Source organism: Bombus terrestris, chromosome 11 (assembly GCF_910591885.1).
Source record: "Bombus terrestris chromosome 11, iyBomTerr1.2, whole genome shotgun sequence".
NCBI classification, from domain to species: Eukaryota; Metazoa; Arthropoda; class Insecta; order Hymenoptera; family Apidae; genus Bombus; species Bombus terrestris.
This window is the reverse complement of record NC_063279.1, coordinates 12,205,761-12,220,386: the sequence shown is the minus strand read 5'-3', so window position 1 is coordinate 12,220,386 and position 14,626 is coordinate 12,205,761.

Below are 14,626 nucleotides of genomic sequence, written 5' to 3'. Positions count from 1 at the left end.
TACTGAAGTAGTAAAAACGCACTAGATAAAATAAAATAGTTAGTACGAAATGCAATAGGTATATACGATATGTAATAAATGTCTTTAGTCCCCGAAGCACTAAAGATACCAGTGTTTCGCTTGGTTATAACATTAAACAGATATATCTCTTTTATACTTGAACAAAAAAAAAACATCACTGGTAGAATTCTTTACATTGAAGATAATTTATTATAATTTTAAAAAGCACGCTTATATTTCTTTGAAGTCCAAACGTTGCAAATGATTCTATTTATTCATATCATTTACTGATTTTTGTCAATATTTTTTAAATAGATCACAATATTAACATTTAACTTGATTGTGTGCTAAATTACATCTCTAATAACAATTGTATCATGAAACCAAACCTCGAGATAACCCGTGGCTTCTTCTTCGTAGCAATCCCGACCACTTTGTCGAGCGTCATCCGCGAGACGCATTAGCGACGGCAGCGTAATTGAATTCCCGAAAACGAGGCGCGGGAAGCGATTCCCGTGGCGGTGGCGTGAAAACGTTTCACGCGAGGTAAAAAAAGGCTACAATTATACAGTCATTACTTCCACAAATTACGTCGCGAGGCGAACCTATCGCACGGAATCTACCCTTCCTGGTACTCCCCGCCACCCTCGGCGCCCATTGATCGTCAGTGCAATTATTTCAGGACTTAGGAGAGGGAGGTGAGCGAGGGAGAGGACTGAGAGAACGTGGTCCCCGTTCCTGTTAACCTATGATTCACCTCTTAATGCGGCTCCTCTTGCTCGATTATTACGGCCACGAATTAAATGAATATGTACACGAAACTCCGGCTAACTCGATTTATACTCGTTTACGACGTTGTTTCGAGTATTTTTGTCTACCGACGACTCGCAGACGGTCTACAGACATGTAACGTTTGTAAGTAAATAGGTAACTCGACACAGAGACGAACGTATCCTATCGATGATTCACGAGAACCTTTTTTTTTACGAAATGATTTAACCTTTTAATCCTATTGAAATTGATAGAAGGAAACGATCCAAGGTAATTTAAGAAAAGACGTTGGGTTGCTGTAATTGTTTCTGTCACCATTGAGATCTATTAAGACTTGATTCCATTGAAGATGAAATTACTGACAAAAATCTCCGTACATCTTATAGAAAGACGATGTTTGTTTCAGTGAAACATATGCGAAGCAAGAATAAAACATTTTTAGTTTTCATAGCATAAAATATTTTGTCGGGATTGGTCGTATATACCATTTCGAAAATTACGATCTTTATTCAACGGGCGATGATTCCAAATTTTGTTCCTTCTTTTTTTTTTTATGTATACAGAGGAATAAGAAACTTTGAAAAATCCGTAATAGTAGAACATTGTAATCCTGAAGAGGCATACGTTCGGAAGTTACAAATTGCGTTCATCTAAAAGAGAATGCTTCGCTAGAATAGCTTAATTAAGACCGGCTGCATCGTGGCCGAGAGAAAGAGAAGCGAGCGTTCTTCGAAATTTTCGAGTACACTCGAGACGACACGGTTAGAAAAGGGCAAGACAAAGGCTTGGTGGCAAGCATTCACCAACATTGTTTGCGGTACTCGTGCAATTCTGAAGACTGGGCAGGAAGTGGTCTTCGCGTCGCGTGAAATAATGGCTAAGACTAAGGAGAAGATTTCGATAGACGGTACCTTAAAATGGTACGCGAAAGAGCGCCCGGTCATAGTGGTTAGGCAAATTAGCAAGCAGAGAACATAAATTCTTCACGGTGGTCGAGGACCGTGCCGCTTCACAGGGGGTAGATTCATCGACATATGGCGGCCGAAATTCCAAAGCTGTCGTTCTCCTTTTTTTGCGCTGGTGCAAACCGTATTTGCGTAAATATTTATCAAACGTGTGTGTAGTAACGAATAAAATATAAGGGGCTAAGAACCGTAATAACGTGAGTCAGTTCAGTACTAGTTCTCAAAAGATAAAAACACTGCGAATTTTTATAAAACTCTTTCTTTTATTAATATAGAATTAAAAATATGGAACCTAATTAGAGATTTACGACACTTATAAACAATGATGTAACATACAAACACATTTAACGAACAAAAAAGTGAAATTGCAAAGGTAGAGTAACGTAATTGATATTCAAAAAACTAGGACTAGAATTTCCAACACGATTTATTGGATTGACTATTCTGTCTTATGAGTTCTTTTCCGAGGAAACTTCTCAGTGATATCACAGTGAATAAGTAGTAACGAATTCACGTACGGAGGGAAGACTTTATGAAATCAAACGTTCATAAAGCATAAAACCAACGATACAATCGACATAACATCGAATAAGCCAGGAAGAATTCCGATTCCCGCGCGTCGGCCCTTCTAACAAGAGTAATAAACGAATTAAAGGAGGGTGTCCGCCACGCCACTTTACGGGCCTTGCTCCTGCTTTACGGTAGTCCTTTTTAACTGGTTCAATTAGACGCCATCCATCGCTAGGTGGGGATTTTAGGTGGATTCATGAGCGCGTATCAAATGCCACGGGAATGTTCACGAGTGTGTAGAGAAATGCTCGCTTTGTCCTGCAAGCCGCAAGATAAACATCTTGAGGCTTCCTGCGTTGCTCTCTCCCTCGAACAACTAGCGACTTCGTGCAATTTCTGGCTGCAATCGTGTCGGTGATCCAAATGCATGCAAGTTCGTACACCAACACCAAGCCTGGACACGCTTTGTGGCTTTACGTCGGACCACCGAAGACAATGGAAGGAACAACGATTCTACCTAGTCGACGAAGGCGTGTTGATGACACTCGCCAGATAAGCGGACAACCCCTCGATTATTTTATCCTGAATGAATCCTTGATACGTTCGAGCGAGAAAGTTGCTTGGAATTCTGGATGAATTCATTTTAAAAAGACATTTGAGAAATTAAAATGACGAATGGTACATATTACAACTAAGTATTATACCTACTCATCAACGATCATCAACGTTAAAATTAAATACACGATTCAGCAAAATGTTAACCAGTTTTAAATACTATTGCTGAGATCAATCACGAGAGCGTTCATTTGCGAAAACTTTTTCCATATTATTCATATTCATCTGTTTATCATATCAACTTCTCATTTACAGATGAAAACTTAAATTTCGCTGAAATTAGGGTCATTTTAGAAAATAGTAAACTTGTTCAGGATTAAATTTTAAATATTAGGGTTTGTTGACGAAGTGTATAGATGAAGATGCTCAGTGAAACTCGTGTATATTAGTAAGGTATCTTTTTCCTAGAATCGATAAGTAGGTGTTAGGTCAAGAAATTCCCTAGCAGAAGCAGTCACAAACAGAGCTTAACTGCTGGTGAATCTTCCCACACCAATCAAAGAGCACCCCTCGAACGCTTCCTCTTTCGCTGTTTCTCCTCTCACCCCCTCGTAATTCTCTTGGGAGTTATCTACCCCTGATGTGTGCCGGTCGCCTCTGCCTGTGTGTATATGCTTCTAAAAGCCCCTTAATTCCGTTCATTTGTACCAGTGGCATCCATATCGAAGAGCAGAGGGTTTGAACTGTCGTCGTTGTACCAGTCGATGTGTTTCTTCGTGTACGTACAAACTAATCGATCACTATACTCCTTCCACATTCTTATACTTCCATTTGAATGTTGCTGACAACGTTTCACTCGAGACATCTCATTCTTCTGAACACATTTTTTTAAACTAAAATCTTCTTTCGAGGCTTCTAAGGAAACAATGATACAAAGTTTCAACGTTCGTTATTGGTAAGCTTTTGCTTAGGATATCTTATTTTTTGAAAATGGAAGTCTTTTTTGCCAGAGTGCAATTGAAATGTTTACTTGCGGAACTTTCAAAAGAATAATGCTACAAAATTTCAACTCTTCGTTGATGATAAGCCAAGCATTGAAAAATTTTGTTTGGAAGTGCAAAAAAAGAGAAAAAGATATTTCCTTTTGAAACTTTCAAAGAAACAATGCTGCAAAGTCTCAACTTCTCGAAATATTGGAAGTTGGCTAATGGGATTGTCGTTTCTCAATCGATATCAGAAAAAAGGAACTTCTGTATAGCTGGAGGCTGGTTCAACGTCCGAAAGATTAAAATTTCAATAAGGCAGGCTTTCAACGCAGGAACGCGCTGACTGTTAACAGTCTGTTAAAGCAGTAACGATTCGATTCGCGAGATACTCGAGAATCGTATTCACACGAGCGCACTCAAAGTCCGAGTAACGCGAACACGGGATGTTTATGGGGCTGTATTCGGACTGGTAGCGTATTGCTGCGCTCAGCATGGGGCATGTACGAGGAGCACCCGTACCCCCATGCTGTCAGTGAAGTGCCCCCTCGTCCAACGAATCGCTTATGTATATCCATGGGAAAAATATTGGTTTATTTGGACGCTACAAGACGCATTCGGCTAGAATATTAGACGTTTTGCGGTAAGTCAACTCTACAATCCCAATTACATAGAAAATTTCAGAAGAAACGCCAATTAAGGTTACTTCGCATCGAATTATATTCTTTGTACTTGTCAGAAAATTGTTTAATTTCGAGGGAAATCAGAAAGAATTGTTATTTAGCCATTTAAATTTTAAACTAATGATTTTCTTAACATAGTGAAAGTCCCTTTGGCAGTTGAAACGAAATCAAAATAGAAATATAAAGAACTCGAGGATCACAGTGGAAATTATTATCAATTATTTTGTGATAATATCCTATTGGTAATGATAATAGTTAAGGAAAAAGAGGGATGAGTGATATTATGAGTGATACTTGGACGTAAATATGCGAAAGTCACGAGTACCGTTTTCCGAGGGAATGTGCCATGGTGGACACGTGACCACCACGTTCGACACGTGGTTTCAAACGCCAGGTGGTCCTCCTAGCGTCACGCATCGCGTCGTTAAACGGCGATACCGTGATAAGAGGACACGTGGGGCTTAATGCACCCCGCGAAGAGTCGTTTTTCCGCAACCGTCTTATCACGCTCATCTATAGAACCTTCTGACCTGCTCGAACTTTTTTGACAAATGGAAAGTGTGCCATGGAAAATATGAAAGCCCGTCCATTTTTCTTCTGACTGAAGTGAAACCACATGATGCAACTGATTTTTAGAAAATTCGATAAACTTTTAAATTTATTATTGACAGGTTCAATAAGTTATATACTGTATATAGCCATATTGCAACAAGAGTATACATGTTGTATTGAAAATATATCTATTTTTCCAAACACAGCATTATAAACAATCTTAAAATCGACACAAACTTATCAAACGACCCAAGGATAAGTAGACCCTTCGGTTAAGTATATTCTTAAGTTCACAATATTTCACGAGATTTTCATTGAGAAATGTATTGAAAAGAATTGCATAATTCAGCGTGAAGCCGGATATTCAAGCGAAATCGTGGGAGGCACGAAAGAGTCAATCGCACACGGAAATGAATACCTTAATTGTATACTCGATGTGGGCGATCTGACTTGCCAGTAAGCTGTGACATGACCGATCAGTTTACTTCTCTTTCTCTCTTCAAGAGCATTATTTCCCGGTGTCGAGATTTTCGCTATCTTCCTATCTTTTCCGACGAGTTCACACGAGTCATGGCTACGTAACAAGAAGGGGGATGACGTTACATAATGGAGGATGATTGCCGTTTGACAAGCATTCATTTTCTCCTTATTTCTCTTCCACAAACCATAGGGTTTGCTCGTTTCCTCATTTCTTTCTATTAACGATCAACATTGAGCTTTGCATTATAAAGGAATTTCCTTTTGGATAATTTATTCATAGAGTACGACACTCCAATACAGCGTATTCTTACGCATACAGTCTTCTTACTTTAACATATTTTCATTGGTCCTATCTTGTATTTAAAAAAATTATTTATTACCTTTTCACAAAATCTAAAATCAGAAATATGATTTTTGGTATCTCAAGAACTTAATAACGAGCCGCCTAACGAACGTTTCTGATATTTTACATACTGTCTATACTCCCGACAATTGATCAGAAGAATGCATCAAGAAGAATTTATTCAGGTTCCTTTTAAATCATCCAGGATCATTCGGACGAGCAATAGAGAATCAGGATCGAATCCCAACGTCTGAGTCCCATTATGAACTTATTAGGATGTCTAGGTAACCACCCCATATGTTGTTCCAGAACCCGTACAGGCTCCCATATAGAATTACCAGAGAGCATCGTCTCCCTCTTCACTGTCGAATTCTCAGTCTGTCAGTGCGCCAGATAATCATTTTACTTTAATAGACTCTGATCGGTCATTGAACAGCAGAGGCGCTCTGTTTGCGTGTAGGGGCGCGTGCCAAGTAACAATCGAAAGGAAGCTCCCCCGAGAGTAGTTTCCCGTGACTTCGCGAAAATCCTCGGACCATTCGCCGCGTTTTTCATCCTCGATGATGTACGAGTCGCTTCTCTAAACATTCGATTCTCGGTGACTATGGTTTCATACAAAGTGACCGTTTTCGCGCGATAGAGAATTCGAGATGGCTGACGCGTGGGTGAAACGCGTCGCTTCCGGATCGATCTTGACCGATGTCAAGAGGATTTCAAGCGTTTCGCAGAATCTTTGTAATGCCTTTTGTGGAATATAGACACGCGTGCGGATAGCAGAATGAAGAATCGCTGATCCATCATAGGAAAGCTTGTTAGGGGCTATTGTCGTCAATGCGGAAGCTGTGCTCCATTTTTTCCGACGTTCCTGTATCTTCCTCTTTTTTTATGGTGAATATTTAAATTCCATCTTAGTAAATTAGAAATTGTTATTAAATCAGAATAACCAAACTGTTCCTTTGTATTTGTTGAGGTTATTAGATGTATAAACAGAGAAACGCGTGGATAAGTTATAAGGTAGAAAATATATTTTAATATAGAAGTGTAAGTACAAGTAGGAATATAATTTGAACTGGTTCAAATCCGCACGCTAGCAATATTATCCTATAACTGAAAACCCCGAAACCAACGTCGCCTGTTTACTGTTTATGGTCTGCCTTCGTCCCAGTCTTTTGTCTATACGCTGTCGATGGCTTCAGTGCCTGAGAAAACTAAAAAGACCAGATGTAGAGTTTTCTTAGACGTGGTGACCACTTCAATAGTATTTGATACTAATTAAAATCTGCGATATTTTGCATTTTTTAATCAAGGTAAAAAGTATGTGCGAACTCAACGATTTCAGAAATTTTCAAAGATGTTGAGAAGTTGTACGAATTTCCTGATTGGTTGTCAGTAAATTGGCAATTTTAAAGCGTAACGCGTAAAGCGATTTTAAAGTTTATTATACTTGAAAAAATCATGCACCTAGTGATTAGTAGAGAATAATATGGCCAGTTAAAAAGAATTTGGTATGTACGACAATGTCGTAGTTAGACAAGTAAAATTTCTGCATATGGTCCTAATTCGACGATCAGGAGCTATTGTTATGAATTTTTCGTCAAATTGTCGTTAAAGAAACCTCAATTTCTCTCATGATTCATAAGTGATCTTAACAAACTTTTTCTATTTTTCAGGAGTGGAATCTTATAATGTGAATTAAGAAGTCATTTCCGCAGTCATTCTCAACGGTCATAAGCGCATCAGAAGGATCCCTCGTGCCGAAAGGATTACAGGGTTGATTATTGACACAAGGGGTAAGTCTGGTCTTAGGCTGGGCCCCTTTCCACGTCTGGTGACACCCTATATGTTTGAACACATTTGTTGATAACCCCTTCACGATACCTGGCGTATTGAGTTACAGGGATTTATGGAGTATAAATAAAAGATGCGACGAAACATTTAGGGTGCGACATTGATTCCCATACCGCAAGATCTCATTGGAAACCTTTATTTCTTTTAATTCGAGGAAAATTTAGGGAAATCATCATTTCACATTAAGATAAACCGCTATCTCTAAACGCTAACATTTCTAAACGATGGTTGATGACTAATTAAAATTCGTATTTGCATGTGTTTAGATTTATCCAGTCTCCAGTATCCGAGGGTCAACATATGTTGAAGATAAACGAATCTATTAGAGCAGAGGGTCAGTTTTTAAAAATTGTAAAATTTATATCGTGCACGCGTGCCAACCATCGAAGTCAGAGGATCTTCACGACGGGATGTCGAGCGGTCTAAATGGCCAGCAAATTTAATTTATGCAGACGCCGGCGGATCATATCCTAAACGGCTACTCGCCCCTACTCGCTGCCGGTCAAAAAAGTGGTCGCGTGTGTTCGAACAAAACAACGGAAGCAACGAAACTTTAATGAGAGAAAATAAATGAACGAATGTCCTTTTGTCCTGCGATGACAATATTTCAGGCCGATGGCCCTCGATGATAAAGTTTCAAAAAAATATGAGTGACGCGTATAGAGAAAAGGTTAATTAATTACATGATCCTTCGGTAAATTCTATGGATATGTTATTACCGAAATTGTACTTCCGCCGTAAATTTCTTGCGATAAATTCAATTCTTAATTACCGAGTTGATAGAAAAGATATCAAACTCTTTCTCGAGTCCAAAAAGTTAAGGAATCTCTAAAGTCTCCTAAAACAGTCTTAACAAGTATACAACGCCCTACGTAAACCGTTAAATTGAGACAAATTCATGCTGACCCAAACTATACCGTGTATAAAAAACGATTAAGTGGAAACCTCAAAAACTGTTATTTCCAAGAATTCAACAGGAGAATACAAATTCTTTCTACATGGTCGAATCCCCGACGATCAGACACTTCCTCCATAGAAACTAATAAGCCAACAAGAAATCGTTCGATCACGTTGTCCCTAAAGTGACATCCAGAAACGTCCCGATCTACAGGCAGGACAAACGAGCCGAAAACAGGGATAAAAGGCACAACATATAAAAAGTATGGTGGATAAACGAAAAAGAGAAAAAAAAAGGATTCAACTGGAAATGTCGATCTCGGACCGCGATAAGTCATAAATGGACGTATAGGTGCAACAACTTGTACACGCCTATCTGGTGAATTCGCAGCTGAGAGCATACGGGTGCTCTAATGGGACGCCACGAAATTCATCGAAAAAATTTATAATAGTGGCACGCAGAGGAGAGAAACGAAGTCAGGTAAGGAGAGTATAAATGCTCCCGTATCGTGGAAAGATTCCACACGGCGATAGAAAGAACATATTTTTCCCCTCTTTCTTTTCGTCCATCTACTGCGGCCAAGCCAATTTAAATCAATTTAGCCGCCACCCCCTGCTTAAACGAGCTTCAATTGGCGCACAATGAAAGTTTCGGGGGTCCTTCGAGGAGGGAGGCACCCAAAGAAAGACGTGAACCACTTAAATCTTCGTGAATGGAGCAAGGATGTTTGGTCTTAAGGGACGCTCGAATCGAAAGCTAGGATATAATCAGGAGTTTAATGCACTCTGAATTGTCTCTATGTTGTTTTACCAATTTATCGCATGTATGATTAATCTTATATTATAATATTATGGTGAAATACTGCGTGGTCTAAGCACATTGCTTCATCTATTTCTAGAGGCAAGTATTCACTGGCGAATATGTTCCCATAAATGTGTTTCAAAATCTTAAAAGATACTGTGCGAGATGAATGGATTTCAGAAGTTCATGGATTTATAGGGAATTTAAAGATTATACGTACGTACGTATACGTAAGTATGCAGAAATATATAAAATATTGAAAACATAGTAAGTGAATGAAACGTATTTTCATTCAGATTCTGTTTGTTATATATGCTTTATGTAAGTTATTATAAAATTTCTTTCGCAATTTCGCTTTTCTTTGCGTCACAGATCTAAATCAGTGTCGCATGTATATTCTAAAAATACATGTCATACGTAATGAACGTGTTAAGATTTGTGATAGATGAAACATAAAGAATACAAATATTCTCGAGTTAGGGGCGTGATGGGGATGAGAAGGAAAAATTGAAGCATTTAATTCGACAGACATAGTAGATGGGTGGAAACCCCACGAAAATGATTCGACACGTGATCAGGCAGACGATATTAATCGACTACCATCGATTGTTCCCCCGTTTTCCTACCTCGTTACAAAGTTGCCTGGACGCTCTTGATGGGATGAGAGAGTCGTGTTGCTGTCGATAACAGATAAGATGCCGACTGGCAGTTTAATGAATGTGAGAGAATCGGAAAAGGCAACGCAGGTACAAACCGTGTGAACCGAAGAAAATTATCCGATTTTATTACGTGGCGATCGTAATTACGCGATTAAACCAAACTATCGCTACTGAAAATATCTTTAATAACATAAATGAAGATCCTCATTCAACGATTAATGTGAGAATCGCCGATGCATTCTTTTTATATTACTTCTTAACTTATTATTAGTGAAATTTTACAAGTTAAAAGTTGCCGTCTTACTTGGATATAATAGTTTCTCTATTTATGTCTATATTTAGCTCTGTTTATTTTAGAAATTCTTGATTAACCGATAATCCTGAATTGATTGATTATACGGTATAAATAAATGATATCATTTTTATCTAATTTCCTACTTGATTCTTTTTTCACCTTCAACCTCGAAACGATAGGCCGTTGCACTCCACGCAGAAAATCCCATCGTCATAAGCTGCCTAGAAGCATATGTCACAACACCCCAGGGATATATCCGGAAGGGTGGTTTTTTTCTGCGAGCGAACCCTTCATTTAGAGGGCGTGTTTTCTGGGGTAAATTCGGTTAAACGCGAAGCACAATGGCTTCCGTTCGCAAGGAAACAACCTGATCGATATGATCGTCAAAGAATTGACAAATGATTAACAAATTAATATTAAATAAAAATATCTAATTTCAAAGAAGCGATGTTACTTTCAAAATAAATAAAGATTGATAAAAAAATTTTCAAGAATTAGCATACAAAGCATTCGACAAAGATTCCAGCAGAATACAATACTCAAATGCAATGCAGTTTTTTTTTAAAGGTTGCGGTTAATGATCGTATTTCGGGAAACATCGGTGGATCATTCAAGATGTTACGATACGGGAACAAAGCGAATCTTTTGTACGTGTTTTCGTCCCTCGATAATCTGTAAGGATGACGCGACTCGCGCTGAGTGAATTACAAAGTTCACGTCAGATCGGATCTCCGTTCCAGAAGGCAGAACCGCTTTGAAAAACCGGAAGCAGCCGGCACGAGCCTAGAGATGCGAGTGGGTTACCAATGTTCCAACACGCTCTTGTCTCATCTGCCTTCTATCCAGGTAAGGGTTTTCCCGATATGAAAGTTGTGTTACTGTAGATAAATATCGTATTTGGCGTTTTCATCCCGCGAAATCAAAGAACAGTTTATTCGTTTATTGAAATTTGCTGCAAATTCGTTGAAATGAATGCATATTATGGTAAAACTTCATTTATCTAAACTCAGTCTTTTTCGAAGACAAATAGCTCATACAATCGATCACAGAAGTCTTCGTACAGCTTTCATTCGTTTTATTTATTTATTCGTTATATTCATCTATTGACATGTCCGCATAAATCGAATTCGTATAATACGAATTCACTGAAATACAATTCAAGAAGGTATAATTCTTTAATCGCGTAATAGTAATTCACATTCGGATAATTGAATTCGGTCAGTGAACGATTCGCTTAATCAGACGCTAACTAAAATTTCTAATAAACGCAGTCCGAATGATAACGCTTTTTTAATTCATAACAAGCTCTAAAAGCGTCTTGCCATATTCACAAACACAGAAAGTTAACTGCAGCATGAATGAACACCTAAGAGCAGTTCCATCGTATTCGAGGCTGTGCACGTGGGTGACAGGTGATGGAATATTTAAGCATGATGAGCCACCACGAGCATGCTACTGTTAAAACCACGCGACGTGCATTCTATGCAAATGTCTCTGGCAGATGCACAGATAATACAGAAAATTTCTACTCGAATGGTACAATTCCGCGTCTTGTGAACGTGGCTAGCGAAACAAATGAATTACTTCATACGTATACGTTAAAACGTAAAGCCTGAAAACGATCGTTCTCGCAGATTAATCCCGTACGCGGTGTTTTATCAAGTACGGATATCAGGAACAGGGTGCAAAAAATATAATCGCGAGGTAAAGAGGGGATCTGGCCATAAAAATCGCGACAAAACTCGCTCATCGGGAAGTCATAAAAATACGGAACACCTCGGCCGAGACAATAGGGAACGATGAAGGGAGAAAGATTCAGAAAAAATGGGAAAAAATTGGAGCGAGAATGGGGGTAGGCGTAATTTTTTCACGATATTTCCACAATAATTGTCGCTTAACGCGCGGTATCGAAGTTCGCCAGTTTGGAAACGGAATGGCGACCAGCAAAGAGATAGTGTCACAGACAGAAGCGTACTTCCAGCCGTGCCCTGCTACCTGTGTGCAAGTACCGAGCCTGTACCGACACGGGAACAAGTACAATAGGCCAGTGTCGAGGACAATAGCCGTGGCCAACAATCAAATCAGAGCGCTATCAGTCGACCACCCACCCCATTCGCGTTTATCCTTTGATCCGCTCGCTTGCTCGCTTACTCGCTCGCTCGTGTCCCAGCAAACACTCCTGATTGCACACCCTCTGTGTTTAAACAGACCCGAACTCTGTCTTCACTACCCCACCCCAACTATTCATCCTTTTCTGCTGCACTCTGTCTTTCTTCAGCTGACTGTTTCTCTTTCAGTTTCTCCCTTTTTGCGATTCCTCCTTTTATCTTTCTTGATACGAATTCTTTTCCGCTGGTTCATAAGCAACTGCTATTTCTCAACTGCGATAATCCTGAGGAAATCGTTGTTTTGTGAATCGCGATATATACTACGTTATATCGAATTTCTTCGAGACACGTACAGAAATATAATATCTGCGTTAGTAGCATTACATACTTGGAATTAGAATTAGAAGTAAGATAACAGAATCAACACAATGTATAGGTCAGCTAATGTGTTAAACGTAATCGGTTATGAGATGTTACTTTTCATGTTTTTCCTTTCACAGCAGTCTATCTATAGTTGTATGTTTTTATGTTCGATCTGTTCTGTTCGACCCTTTGACACCATCGACCCCTCTCTATGGCGGTATTTAAAGTTCTTCTGAAGAAGGGAAGGGGTGAGAGAGCCATCAGCCGGTACAACGAAGTCTCTACCCTTTGACCGACTGTTTCTTTGCCTTCTTTCGGAACTTTATTTCTCAGAAGCGTATTGATTCGACCAAGGAAGTTACCGTAGATGGAAGCGTCTCCATGTCTAATTAAAGACCGTGTTAGGTACACCTGTGAACACGTGGTAGGAAGTGGAGTTATCGCGTACACACGTGCCGACGACTCCGAATCGCACGTGCGGTTACGCTGCGGATACGCATCGTTACGCAGAGGCGACAAGAATGTTCTTTGAATTAAAGAACGGACACTTTTGTAGATACTATCAGAATTAACGGACTAATAGTCGGTACCGAAACCAGTTACAATAATGTCTGCAATTGCGAAGATTATGAATCACATGTTCATATTATTTTGCTCCAAAAGAATTCTATGTCGAGTTAAAAATACAACAAGAATTACGAGCCATATACTTCTTTATATTTTACAAAGAAATTCTAATACCGAGTCATAAATATCAACAAGTCCGTACATTGAAATTACTTCATTCCTTTAACGATCCACTTACAATTTCATCAGTTTACCAAAAGTTACAAATATTGAACCAATAATACAAAAAAGCCACAATTTTCTTTCCAAATGAGTTATAACGATACCTAATTGCAATTGGGTCGAGCTACGAATTATTAAGCGATCCAACAGCGTCCTTCTGTACTTAAGTGGGAATCGCAGCAACTCTTCAATTCCGAGGACGCGCTCACCTCGGCAGATATGTTTGCGTCGTGGGTTCAGGTTCGATCGAAGCGTAACGGGCCGTTGTCTTGGATGCGGGTACCTGGGGTTGGAGGCAAAGGGATGGAGAAGGTAGGAAGTAGGAGGATTCTACGAGGGACACCCCCTTAAAGCGCCGCGGAACCAGCTGATTGCGAGCTCGTTGCGACCTATGATCCCGTGCAATCACATTCTAAGCCCAGTGTCTCATCTTCTCTAGCTTGATAATTCTAGTTGTCGCATTTTACTCACAGACACTTTGTCTACATTCGTTTGCGATTGGACTCCGTTTATCTGAACATATTCAGGGATTCATACTTATATAATATATATATATATATATGATATACTTATGTAATAGATAAGTTCATCAATGCTTCTCGTTATCTATTATTTCTCGTTGATATAAGAGAACTCTACGTTTGAACAAGTGGATTCAATCAACGGGAATTTGTTTAATGGAATAGCAACTAAAATTTCGTTGCAGTAAATAATACCTGGATAAATGAAATGACACTGTAACAATAATATTTGGATAAATGACAGAACATACTACAGAATACAGAAGAGAACAGTACATAAAACAGTATATAACAATATGTAAAAATGGGCTATCTGTAGACTGTCCCTATCGAAGATTAAAATATCAAATATTTTCAAATTTATTTCACTATCATTATATCATTATCAAATAGTTTTCTTCTCCACTCTTTCGCGAGTCATTCGGAAGTCGAACAGATCAATTCCATTCTTTGAAAATTCCTTAATATTGATACTAAAAAATATCAAAGAATTATCCCCAAT